Here is a 14,401-nt window from a genome sequence, read left to right as displayed (position 1 = left end):
TATATATGTATAATATATATTTATCTCATTCTACTGATGTGATTTTTTATTTTAACTTTTGATTTTATATTAGAATACAATTGATTAACAATGGTGTAATAGTTTCAGGTCTATAAATAAGTTCTTTTAGATGCTAAAAATGTCACAAAATCACAACCGGCAAAGTGAACCAGAGAGTTATTTTCCTGGTACCAGAAAATATGATGCCGTTATATTTCATGCAATGGCACCCCACTCCAATACTCTTGCCTGGAAAATCCGATGGACGGAGGAGCCTGGTAGACTGCAGTCCATGGGGTCGCTAAGAGTCAAACACAACTGAGCGACTTCACTTTCACTTTTCCCTTTCATGCACTGGAGAAGGAAATGGCAACCCACTCCAGTGTTCTTGCCTGGAGAATCCCAGGGACGGGGGAGCCTGGTGGGCTGCCTTCTATGGGGTTGCACAGAGTGGGACAGGACTGAAGCGACTTAGCAGCAGCAGCAGGAGAACTTACAAGAATCAAATTGCAAACAGCTTCAAATATCAAGTATCAGTAAGAGAAAAAGAAAAACATGGCTATAAAAATTAATGGAAGAAGAATACCAAAAGTTCCTCTATATGTATTCCTCTAAGTGAAAGTAAAACCAGTATGCTAGGGAAAGCATTTTTAGCTTTATGAGATTTTTATCAAAGCTAAAATAGAATCATTTTACCACTTTTTGTGTGTTACATTCTATTTACCCATCTAATCAATGTTTTAGTATTTGTCCATTTCAGTAACCATTCCCTGAAATCCTGAGTTTCAATTATCTGTAAAGTAGGCACCCTATGGGTAATTCATATCATAATAATATTGATCAATAACATGTCCTGTACTAAGAGCTATGAGAGTATAGAGATTATATATTATATATGATAAAGTTATGAGTAATCCTGGTGAAGATAGGAGATATAAACATATAATGTGAAATAGTAATGCAAAATGTCTTTCAAGAGCTGTCAACATCCTGTGAAATTGAGTGGGTAGATGAAGTGGGGGAAAAGAGTGAGAAAATGTGAGTAATTATGTAGTGAGCAACTACAGACTGAATGGAGAAGTAGAACAACATATTTTGGTCTAAAACGTAGTGGTGATAAATACGGTCTTCAAGTTGTACGTTAAGAAGTCATTGTTGTTGCTGTGGTTCAGTTGCTCAGTTATATATGACTCTTTGCAACCCCATGAACTGCAGGCTTCCCTGTCCTTCACCATCTCCTAGAGTGTATTCAAACACATGTCCACTGAGTCAGTGATGCCATCCAACCATCTCTTCCTGTCCTCCCCTTCTCCCACCTTCCATCTTTCCCAGCATCAGGGTCTTTTCTAATGAGTCGGCTCTTCGCATCAGGTGACCAAAGTATTGGAGCTTCAGCTTCAGCATCAGTGCTTCCAATAAATATTCAGGGTTGATTTCCTTAAGGATTGACTGATTTGATCTCATTGCAGTCCAAGGGACACTCAAGAGCCTTCTCCAACACCACAGTTTGAAAGCATCAGTTCTTTGGCACTCAGCCTTTTTTAATTGTTCAGCTCTCACATCTGTACATGACTCTTGTAAAAACCATAGCTCTGACTAGATAAACTTTTCAGCAAAGTAATATCTCTGCTTTTTCATGCGCTGCCTGGGTTTGTCATTATTTTTCCTCCAAGGAGTAAGTATCTTTTAATTTCAAGGCTGCAGTCACCACCCACAGTGATTTTGGAGCAAAATAATAATTTTAAATAGTTGAATATTAATTATTACTAATTTAAGGTGCAGAAAATTTATTGGTATCATGTTTGCTTTAATATACTGAATTTATTTCATTTTAATGTAAATGTCAAATTATATTTGTAAAGTTTAATTTATTTACTATTTTGCTGGATCTTCATTGCTGTGCTCAGGCTTTCTCTAGTTGCCACGAACGGGGCTGCTCTCTAGTTGCAGTGTATAGGCTTCTCACTGTGGTGGCTTCTCTTGTTGCTAAGCAAGGTCTCTAGGGTGTTCAGACTTCAGTATTTGTGGCTCCTGGACTCTCGAGCACAGGCTAATAGTTTTGGCATATGGGCTCCATGGCACGTGGGATCTTCTGGACCTGGGATTGAACCCATATCTCCTGCATTGGTAGGTGGGTTCTTCATCACTAATCCACCAAGGAAGGCTCTGTAAAAATATATATTGAACATTTTTTTTAGATTTATTTATGGAATTTTATTGTGGTAAATATATCTAAGATAAAATTTACCACGTTAACCATTTTTATGTGTATACTTTACTGGCCTTATTCATATTGATGTGCAATCATTTCCATTATTTATCTCCAGAACTTTCTTTGTCTTCCCCAACTGAAATTCTGTACACATCAAACAATAACTCCCAACTCCCTTTTGCTCTCAGCCACTAGCAACCGCCATTGTATTTTCTGTTTTTGTAAGTTTGACTATTGTATGTTCTTAGTTGCTCAGTTGTGTCCAACTCTTTGCAACCCCATGGATTGTAGCCTGCCAGGCTCCTCTGTCCATGGGCATTCACCAAGCAAGAACACTGGAGTGGATTTCCAGGCCCTTCTCCAAGGGATCTTCCCAACCCAGGGATCAAACCCAGGCTTCCCGCAATGCAGGCAAATTCTTTACTGTCTGAGCCACCAGGGAAGCCCTCACTATTGTATATATATCATATAAGTGAAATCGTACAATATTTGTTCTTTCTTAGTGTCATTTCACTTAGCATAATGTCCTCAAGTTTCATTGAGGACATTTTATTTATATGAATAAAGTCATAGGGTAACTGTAAACTTTTAAAGTTTAATGACATTGTGCTACAGTATGTTCAATGTGTTATCCCTCACTTATAATGCATATTTCAATATATCATGCAAAATTGTGGTAAATGGCATACAATAGCCCAGCATTTCCATAAGTCCATGTGCATGTTATTTTATGAACCACAGATGAGTTGTGTCTCTGATTTTCACTGCACCTTTAGCAGTCCCAAGTTTAAGTAATTAGGGGTTTATATTTGGGAGCTTAAAACCTATTCTATATAACCATCTTGTCGAGTTCTGGAAATTATTCTTTAGCACTTCCATACTACTCCCACGTGATGGATTAGTGCAGCATTTTGTTGGAACCACTCCAGGTAGCCTTCGCCTAGCTTGTCACATGCAGACACTTACAGGCCACTTAATATGATCAGTGAGTCAAATGTGGGCCTATGTTCCTGGTCTCTGTGACCGCAGTGTATGTTAAGCAGGTACATCTTTCTTATTTTGTAGAAGAGGACCTTGAAACTGAATGAGGATGTAAGTGATTTGCTGAGGATCAGATACTTCTGTCAGAGCAAGGAATAGAACTATATCCTGGTTATCTAGCCCTAGAGCGTTCTTTGTTGTTGCTAATGTATTATTTTTATAACAATATTGTTTCCTTAGCCTTGGTCTGATCTAATTATAGTTCCCTAACTGTGTGCTGAAATTATCATATTAAAACTCCATTTAATAATTTATCTGCTTAGAAAAATGTCCAAGTATGGCATATTCCTGTCTAAGATATGATATGTAAAGAAATGTAATTAATTGTCATGAATTTGATGATATTACAAAAAGATGCAATGTATAATTTAAGATATTTAATATATTTAAAAATTTTACTTAAATTGATTTATATGATAAATGATAATACCCAAATTGCATATATGCCTTGATATTCAGTATCAGAATGCTAATTTAATCTACATTAAGATTAATGTGGATTTATGTGGTGGTCCAGTGGTTAAGACTGTGCTTCCACTTGCAGGGGGCATGTATTTGATCCTTCATCTGCTTGGGGAACTGAGATTCCCCCATGCCACATGGTGCAGCCAAAAAAAAAGAAACTAAAATGGAAAAAATCAAATTTTTGATCACTTAAAAAAGAAAGATTAATGGGATTTAATCTTAGAATCCCGGTCAATTAACTGATGGGTCAGGAGCTGTAATTCACCAGCAGGCCAGGATCTGGTAGGGGGAGAACGTGAAAATCCTGGGTTTGATTGTAGGCAAACTGAATCACATCTGCGAACAGATGGAGCTCAGTTAACACTTACTTTTTGCTTCCTCACTCTGTTCTCCTTGTCCATATTGATTTTAATAAAATCAGATTAAAGAGATTTCTGGAACAGAATTGATTCAGGGAAACTATTAAAGAGTCATGTCTGGGTTGATGGTCATGTCTGTTTTTTGTGTGGCTATTATGCAGGTGAAACTCTGTTCTTTTTTAAGCAATTGGTGACAGAGCCACATTCTGTTACCTGAACTAGGTTTAGTGCCTCACTGTAGAAAGATTCATCATATGCACATGGATAACTAGGATGCCAATTTCAGAAATGTTTGTTGAGATGGATAAAACCAGTATGTACTGGACACAGTAGCTGACAGGTAGTATTCAGTCCATGCAAGTGAATATTCCACAGGATTACATGAATAGTTTTAAAGCCTCTGAACATAATCAGTCAGTATTAGTCATGATGACAGGAAAGTGATAAAAGCAAGAACTTATTCAAAGACAGCTACTAGCTACTGTTAATTCATAATCAGTTCAGAGTGTGGTGCCTTTGTATCTACCTCTGTTTCTTAATGCCTAGATGAAATCAGGGACTTTACAATAAGCCTGTCTTTGCTGCAGGGTAGAGAGGTTTTAGGAGATATTCATGCAGTTCCTTGACTCTTCAGCATGCAGTTTCAATAAATCTCTACTTTGGCCAAAGTCACAACACCTGATGTAACTGTTCATGTCTCTTATTGGAATAATTAGTGTTTAAATTCCATTTGAAGATGATTCATTACAGAAATATAAAATGAGAGATACTTGGTTAAAAAAATGAAAATCTTCTCTAAAGAAAAACTGAGAAACTTTTGCTTAAAAATGAGAAACTTTATTGTTTATGATGGTGTACTTTAAGAATATGATCATGAAGATGAGCATTTTCAAAAGAAATTTGATAGAAGTATATTTTGTATTACAAGGGGAGATGAACTGAAAACATTCTTCTCTAGTGCTTTTATGGGAGTTTTTAAAAAGCTGACTATGCATTTAATGCAGCATATAATGAAACTTATAATTTACTAAAAAAATATACAGAAAGGATGTCTTTAGTTGCAGTTCTGATCCCTTTGAATGCTTTGCTAAGGAATTATTTCAGGCTTATACTTGCAAAAAATTGTTAGAAAATTAGAGTCATTTAATTTTTTTAAAACTGTTCTCCTTTGTGCACAATTTGCTTTGTCTAGCTTTCTCTTTTAAAGATCTTTATAGCTCTGTCAGTTAAGTTTGAGATTTGCCATTCCCTCTTCCTTCTTTTGTTTCATCCCTAACCATTATTTGTTTTAAAACTGGGTCAGTCTACTTTGATTTCATTTCCTTCCTTCCAAAAGATTACTGGTTCTAAAATAAAGAAGCTCCCTGACATTCGATATTACATATGATTCACAAAATACACTTTGTAAAGTCCTCACAAAAAAGTATATGTGTATGAAAAACTTTGTAGGTTTCTGCTTGGTTATTTTTTCCTTCCCCAGTGAAAAACAGCATAATTCTGCTCCAACTAATTCTTTTTCCTGGAGCAAAATGAGGAGAATCCCATAAGGCACAAACCGTTTCTCAGCTTTCTTCCTTCATCTGGCCAGGAAGGGTCAGAGAACTGAAAGAGGCCTTTTTTTTTTTTTTGCAGAGTTGAGTACATTGACATGGAGTGTGAGGTGACTGCAACCTTGGTCAAATTGCTGAGGCTGATTTCTTTCTATTATCAGAGATAATTTATCATGTAAAAGGAGGCAGTGTGTTGAGTAGAGAGTTCAGACAAGTAAGATGTTGAATAATTCTCCACTGTATATAAGATCTGTGATTCGGAGCAAGTTACCCAAAATCTTTTAGTTTCAGATTTTTATTTAGAAAATGAGCAATACCACTTATTTTTCAAGAACCCTATGACAAGATATTTTGGATGAAGTGCTAGTCATTAATTAGTGATTCCATTATTTGCAACCCAGGTGGCAGTCATTTAAGGTAGATTAAACGTAGCATCAGAATTGACCTAATGTTTTACTTCTACCCAGTGTCTCCACATTAGAAGACTTAAACCTAAAAAAAGCAAGGAAAGAAAGAATACATTTTCTTTCTGTTGAAGATTTTTGGTTTGGATTTTTATTTTTTTTTCTTAGATAACTTCTCAATTACGTTGAAAGATAGATGAAGGATTACTGAGAAAGGATCATCTATGGGACACTGTACAGTAATAAAAACAACAAATACTTGTTTCTCGGTCTTCTTTCTCAGTTTCATATTAATAAGGCTCAAGGTATAAATGATAATACTACATGTAATCAATACCCTAAAAAGTAACCTAGGACCTTTACTTTTGCATTGAAAATGAAGATTTTTATATGTAAAAACTGAAGAGAAGTACAGAATAAAATGTTTATTTCTTGTAAGATGAAATCGTAAATAACTCATTATTCTGACTTCTTGTTTCATTTTAGATATAAAATTCACTTTCCTCTTAATTCATAGAGAATTTCATTCATTTAATAGACTTAGCAAGTCACTAACATAAGTGAGAAACTGTGATAGTACTTATGGATGTTCTCCAGATGGAAATATTTCTTTGACCTCAAGAAGTTTATATTCAGAGGGGAAATAAGACTGTCAAATGCTTTCAGAATTGCTTATGATGTGCATTTTGAAGAGTGTAAACAAAATACTGCAATAATTGTTGAGAAAATGACCACTCTAACTTGTCTATTTTGCTTTGGTTTGCTTTGTTCTTTTGCTCTAAGACTTTTCTATGCATTGCCCTCTTTCCCCAATGAGGCTGTTTTCATCTTTGTCCTGGTATTTTAGTTCCCTTTTGCATGCATACTCAGTGGCTCAGTCCTGTCTGATTCATTGCTACCACATGTCGTATAGCATGCCAGGCTCCTCTGAACTTTTAATTTTCTAGGCAAGAATACCTACTGGAGTGGGTTGCTATTTCCAACTCCAGACAATCTTTCTGACCCAGGGATCAAACTCACGTCTCTTGCATCTCCTCCTTTGGCAGGGGGATTCTTTACCACTGTGCCAACTGAGAATCCATAGTTCCCTTTATATCACCTTTATTTCTATTCCCTATTGATGTAGTCTATCCTCACACTCTCAGCAGAATAAGACTTATCTCCTTAAAAATACTGATGGTCCCTCATGCTTTTGACATTAGGAGCATGCTCCTTCATTTCCTCAGATGGTACTTCACCATCTGGGCACACTGGGTCACATTTTTCAAACATTCAGTGCTTTTCACTGTTGGCCAAACAAGACATCCAGTTTCTAACTTCATACACTTTATTTTTCTTGTGCTTAGAATACCCTTCCCTGGTGCCCCTGCCTGGAACAATAATGATTATCTTTAAAGATAGCATTAAAGTTTCACCAAACACTTCCTAAGTCAGAAGTGATAATATCACTATAAAACATTGATTTGTACCCATCACATGTATTACTTTTTGAATTATTTGGGAGTCCCTTAGGTACTTTTCTATCCTTACAGTATCTGTCAGCTCCTGGAATGTGCAGTGTATTATTTTTTAAGAATTCCCCATGGTTTACACCTGTTGGAGATCAAAAAGGCTTGTTGATGGTAATAAGGAGTATAGTGCCGTATGAATTCAACCTCCTTTGTACTGATAAACAGATCACAATTTTTGACTTTCCAAAATAAAATATGGATCATCATTGGACCATTGACATGTGGTGCTTAAGTGTCTTGTTTCACAGAATAGTTCATCTCATTACCTTGAAGGTAATTAACTTTAGTTTGAAAGTAGCTAGCTCACTAAAAATTAGGCTTTATTAAAGGCCTTATTAAAAGTGATACTAAATATTATTACTACTCTTGCTACTATTACCATTGCTATTATACCTACTGATACTACCACATAGTAGGTAAAGTGCTTTATGTTTGCTGTGAACTGTAGAGAATCTGAGCATCTTATCTGTAGAGAATGCAGAACCTCTTATCTGTCTTTGATGTCAAGCGAAGGTTTTGTTAGACTGATTTCTACGATCATGTTTATATTGTGTGTGTCATGGTAATAGAACTGCAGTTTTCCCATTCCCTACTCTGTGTTTCAGTTGTACTGGGTGCCTTAGATTTTCAGCAGTTCATCATGTTTCTTGGGTCTCTGATCCTTGGCACTTCTCCTGCCTCCTTCTGAAAACTTAGTTTCAGGGTTGAGGACAAATATCTAAACATAGGGTAGAAATCTCCCAATCCTCTTCTGAGTGGGAGGGCTATTGTTTGCTCCGTTAGATATCCTTTCCTTCTACCAGGGCATTTATCAAAACAAAATATCTCTTAGTTTGTCGCTATTATGGTTTATTCATTCTTTGAGTTCAAGAATCTCCATTATAATTAGTAGTAGTGAGATTAAAAGTAGCAACAGTATAGTACTAAGAATAATAGAATTTTTATTCTCAACTTGTTAGTATAGAAACTGGAACTAAGTTCTATTTGCATGCATTTGAGTCGATAAATGAATGAATGGATGCATCAATAAATAGAGTGGTAATACCTCAGTGGTAATTATTATCTCCATTTTGTAGGACAGAAAACTGAGGCTCAGATAGCTTAAGCTAAGCTTGGAATGTAGACCCCAGTGAACACTAAAATCCATTTTCTTTTTATTTAGTTAAAATTTTTCTTGAGACAATTGTAGATTCACGTGTTAATTAGGCCTTCCAGAGAAACAGAACCAATAGCAAATGTATGTATGGATGGATGGATGGATAGATAGATAATCAGGGAAGAGATTTATTTTAAGATATTGGCTCACACAGTTATGAGGCTAAAATCCAGTGATCTGGGTCCTGCCAGTCAGAGACGCAGAAGAGCCAGTTTTATTAGAAGCCCTAAGAGTTAAGAGATCTGATGGTGTAGACTCTAGTCCAAGTTGAAGGCCTAAGACCAGAAACCCTGAAGGCAGAGGAGAGTGATGTCCCAGCTCAAACACTAGGACTGAGAGTGAATTCTTGCCCTTCTCAGTCCTCTTCCGTCAGGCCCTTGAAGGATTGGGTGACTCCCACTCACATGAAGGAAGGCCATTGCTTTACTCAGTCCACCAATTAAAATGCTAGACTCTTCCAGAAACTCACATGTACACACACACACACTTGGAAATAGTGTGTAACCAACTGTCCAGATATCCCTTGACCCTGTCAAGTTGATACATAAAATTAACAATCTTCCATGTAGTTCTAATGAGTTATTCTGGGAAATTTCTTGCATACTTTGCCCATTTCTCCCCATTGTTAAGATTTAACAAAACTGTGGTAAAATATATCATTACTAGGATATTTGCACACCTATCTTAGGTCAAGTCTGCACACCTATCTTATTCAAATTTCTCCTGGTTTTACTTTTACTCGTTTGAATGTGTGTATCAGGGTTATGGTCAGTTCTATACAGTTTTATCTCCTGTTTGGGTTGCTGTATCCATCACCACAGTTAAGACATTGAATAAACAGTTCCAACACCACAAGGATCCCTCATATTGACCTTTTATAACCTCGCCTACTCCTCTCCCAACTTCCCTCAGTCCCAACTTTCTGGCAATCACTAACCTGCCCTCCATTTCTAAAATGTTATGTTTTCAAAATTGTCATATAAATGGAGTTGTATAGCATATAATCTTTTAAACTTCTTCCAACCTAAAATATTGTGATAATTCAATAAAGCAGTAGTAATAATATCCTTATATTATTAATAATAATTTACTTTCAGACTTCCTTGGCATTTCAGTGGTTAAGGCTCCACACTTCCAATGCAGAGGGGGCTGGTTCAGTCCCTGGTCAGGGAATTAAGATCCCACATGCCCTGAACCATGGCCAAAAAATTAAAAACAAGTAAATAAACAAGAAAATTTGAAAAAAAATAATTTCATATATGCATGTCATACGTATCATAGATTAGGAGATTGTCATATTTTAATATTTCTTCTCCATGCTCTGAAGGCAGGGATTATTAAGCCTTTCTCTCCAGCTCTACCATTTCACATCTTTCTTTTTAGCACAGGCTATATAGTGCATGGGCTTCCCTGGTGGCTCCAATGGTAAAAAATTCTGCCTGCAATGCAGGAGACTGGGGTTTGATCCCTGGGTTGGAAAAATCCCTTGCAGAAGGGAATGGATACCCACTCCAGTATTCTTGCCTAGAGAATTTCATGGACAGAGGAGCCTGGAGGGCTACAATCCATGGTGTCACAAAGAGTCGGGCACAATTGACCAATTAACACTTTCACTTTCATATAGTTGATACTCAATAATATTTGTCCAAGTGATAAACAAATTGCTTTTTGTATTTGAAATTACAAAGCTCTGTTCTTTGGGCTTATAGTGAAAATAGTATCTTTGCATGTTTGATAATCATCCCTCATGTAAATTAAATATTTTTTATATTGCAATATGGGCTTCTGAATATTGCAGATGGAGTTAATGGTAAAGAACTCACTGGCAAAAAAAAAAAAAAAACTCACCGGCCAGTGCAGGAGACATAACAAGCATGGGTTTGATCCCTGTGTAGGGAAGGAGGAGGGATCCAGGGATCCCTGGAGGAGGACACGGCAACCCACTCCAGTATTCTTGCCTGGAGAATCGCATGGATAGACAAACCTGGTGGGCTACAGTCCATAGGGTCACAAAGAACTGGACGTAACTGAAACAACTTAGCACTCATGTACCCATATTGTAGTATAATCTAAAATACATAATATTTTATGATGTAGCAGTTGAAGATTGTGCTTGTGGAATTTTTATAGGTACTAGAGAAATCAATGCACCCATCCTATTTCCACTTCCTCTCCTCAGTTATTATCTTCTATCAATGGTTAAAATTATTTCATTATAATAGGTTCAGTTCAGTTGTTCAGTCATGTCCAACTCTTTGCGACCCCATGGACTGCAGCATGCCAGGCTTCCCTGTCCATCACCAACTCCTATAATAGATTGTGAAAGCCTAAAATTGAATTTCTTTATTAAAAATATATTCAGTTATGTTAAAGCCTATAAAATGAATGCATTGTTATTATTATCAAAATATTACTATTATTTTTGTTTTATTCTATTTTTTTTTATTAACCATTATGCCTTTTCTAGCCGAAAGTCTTTTATTTGCAAGGAATGGAGAATCTCTTAATTTAACTTCATGCAAAAAGGGGTTTCTTGAATGAATGCATTTGTTCAGGAACTTGGATGGAAGAATTTACGATCTGGGCACTTTCAGGACTGGGCAGTCTCTTGTTTCTACCCTCTCTGTCATGGAGTTTTCTCCCTTTGCACATCTGCTCCAGTTCTTTCCCCACTGGCTAGATTCTTCAGCTTACACTGGCCTCTGGTGTGCCAGTTCGAGCCCAGACTATCTCATGTCCATTTTGTTTGATGTCTCCCACTTGCATCTGGGCTTATAATCCTCAGGCTGCTGGCCAGACATCAGACGGGCTCTTTTCTCATCAAATTTTCACCAGTGGTTGTGCTGTCATGGCTGGAGAGCTGGGGGTCTGTGATGCAGAGCACTGGTATGCCTTTTCTGCTAGGGCTCGGGTGGTGGTACATTTCTGAAGATATGATTGTTCAGTACCTGAAGGCGGTTCTGAAGGCCTCTAGTATGGTGAATAAAGATGAGTTTCTAGTTTTGTTGCTGTTTTCTTGTAGGTTAGTATCAGCTCATTGCTTTAAGTCTGGGAGCAGATCTGTTACTCAGTATATACGGTTTATGATAGAAATTCATAGGAGGAAATTAATTTATCATAAGACTATAAAAAATAAAAACCTTCAGATTTAATTTAGTTGTGCCTAGACTTATTTAAAGGAAAATATAAAGGATGTTTGAATATTCGTTTGGAGAATGACCTTCTGAAAGGAATACATTGAAGCATTTCTTATATGACCTAAAGTTAAAAACATGAGGACATATTCTTTAAATGAGATAAAATGTTATTAGTAATCTATCAATACATTTTTCATAAATGAGATAAGTGGATGAAGTATGGACATTGAAGTGACACCTAGTATCACTGATGCTGAAATATCTGAGGATGCTTTTCCATGGCCATGACACATGAAAGAGAATTTCACAACAGAACAGAAGAGGACTTTAGTGATGAAGAGGGAAACAAAAGAAAGAAAAATTTCCCAAAGCATACTTTCTCTTTTGATTCAAAAACTCACTTTGCAGATGTGAAGTTCTGTTTATAAACCAAGAGATAAATACAATTGCCCGCTTTACATTGTACTTGTAAAGAAATGTGTAGTTGGCACAATTGCATGCACACAGTAGACATCTATTCAGAATATATGCTATAGCTCATAAGGTCAGAACAGGTTTATCTCATCTTCCTACACCAATTTCATTTGGGTGTAATGCAAGGCTTGCATATGTAATATGGATTTTGAGGGGCTCTAAGGAGCAGGATCATCTAGGAACAGTTAGGGTGCTTCAGTGTAGCAAAATGTCACCACCTCAGAAATTGCATAATTAGACATTTTGAAAGATTTTCAATAACAGGATGTGTAACAGTGACTGTGGTGGTGCCAAAATGTGAGTCCTAAATAAAATGAACAGTTAATTTAACAAAAAATGTGACAGAGCAGCTTTATCTGTGTTAAAATTTTACAGTTTATGCTTCCACAATTTTCCAGTTTAAATTTGTACCTGAGTGGATTTGATTTCCTCCCTCTATTTAATTTTTACAACTGAATGCCGTATCCTTGTGTTGTATTGATTTTTTCATATTTAATTAAATTTTTCAAATAACAAAAATCAATCCATTCTTTTAATAGTGATATTTACCATTTTGGGGATAAACCTAACATCGTAACTGTTTTCCCTGAAAGATGACAGGAATTGCATGAGAATTTAGATTGTCTCTAAGACTTAGGTTATGCATTGCTGCTGTTTTTCTCCTTAAATCCATTGTTGTTACTGCTCACATTAGAAAGGAAATTGCAGGTTTGAAAAGATCTGAAGCATGCTTTCCATACTCCGTTGAGGATTTATGTTGGATAGCTTTCCTTTGTCCTCTTAGATTCCCTCTACCCTCCTCGCACTCTGCTCTTGTCCCAAAACTGACGTATATTTTAGTCAATTGGGATGGGCCAGTGAGAGCCTAACTTGGAAGAGAAGGGGGCTGATCATTTATTTCCCTGTCTTCCTCACTGGGTCTGTGTCCTGCCCTAATGCCTCTTGTTTTCCTAACTGCACCCCGTAACCTCTCCTCCCATTGGTCTCTTGTTTCAACTGATGACACCAACTCCTCTGCTACTTGCCCTGGTCCCTGAACTCTTCTTTGTGGTCTCCCTATACCTCACTCACAACTTTGTAATTAGTCTCTTTGTAAATAAGGTGTTATCTTCATTTGTGTGTACCATCTGTATCCTGTGGGAACCATGGGGAGAAACTGATTCCGCTTAGTTCAGACTGCCCTGGGAATCCAGTGAGACAGAAAATGGTGAGATTATTGCATAAGTAACTTCCCTGGTGGCTCAGACAGTAAAGAATCCGCCTGCAGTTCAGGAGACAGACCTGAGTTCAGTCTCCGAGTTGGGAAGATCTCTTGGAGGAAGGAATGGCAACCCACCCTAGTATTCTTGCCTAGAGAATCCCATGGACCAAGGAGCCTGGTGGGCTACAGTCTATGGGGTTGCAAAGAGTTGGACATGACTGAGCAACTAACACACTTATTGCATAAGTACCAAGAATGTATCCTATTTGGATTCTGGCCTTAGAATTCAGAGGGAGAGTCTGTTATTTAGCTTCAGTCTTGACCTTTGGAGAGCCAAAACAATGAAGCTCTGTTTGGTATCATTTCCCATAAACCTGATCTTGTATGCAATCAGTAATTGTGTAATCACATTGGACTCTATCTAAGTAAGATAAGTATATCAAAATTAGTTATGTCATTGAATTTATTCTTATTGTCACTCTTCAAATTTCTTAAGCTCTCTAAGTTTATACTGAAATAAATATCTCCTTTGTTTTGTGTTGAGATACCATAAAGCAATGTGGAACTGTAACTGTCTTGTAGCAAAAATGTGACACTATACAGTGCTTTTAAATTGTGTATGGAATTAATAGCTTTCAAATAGTTAAGTGTGACCCAGATTAGCAGTCAATACAGATATTAAGGAAGTGCATCACCCAGATCATTTTAGAAAAGCATTGCATCCTTTTCAAGCCTAACACGTGTCAATAAAATTTTAAATAATGCAAAGCCAGAATAACAGATATTGGATTATCCCCAAATTGTTATTCATATTGAACTTCTTGACTATTAATATCCATGATATTAAATGAAATAATCTTCAAAGATTATTCTTTGAATACAGATTTTCTT

General features: G+C 36.7%; 1 protein-coding gene across 2 annotated transcripts in view; it reads left to right on the top strand.

The window, feature by feature from the left end:
* Window positions 1-14,401, top strand: part of NCAM2 (neural cell adhesion molecule 2) — a 562,754-nt gene that overhangs the window by 75,517 nt on the left and 472,836 nt on the right. The window lies entirely within an intron of this gene.

Source organism: Bos javanicus, chromosome 1 (genome assembly GCF_032452875.1).
Source record: "Bos javanicus breed banteng chromosome 1, ARS-OSU_banteng_1.0, whole genome shotgun sequence".
In the NCBI taxonomy this organism is placed as follows: domain Eukaryota; kingdom Metazoa; phylum Chordata; class Mammalia; order Artiodactyla; family Bovidae; genus Bos; species Bos javanicus.
The sequence above is the reverse complement of the archived record's forward strand: the minus strand, read 5'-3'. Positions and strand labels throughout refer to the sequence as shown.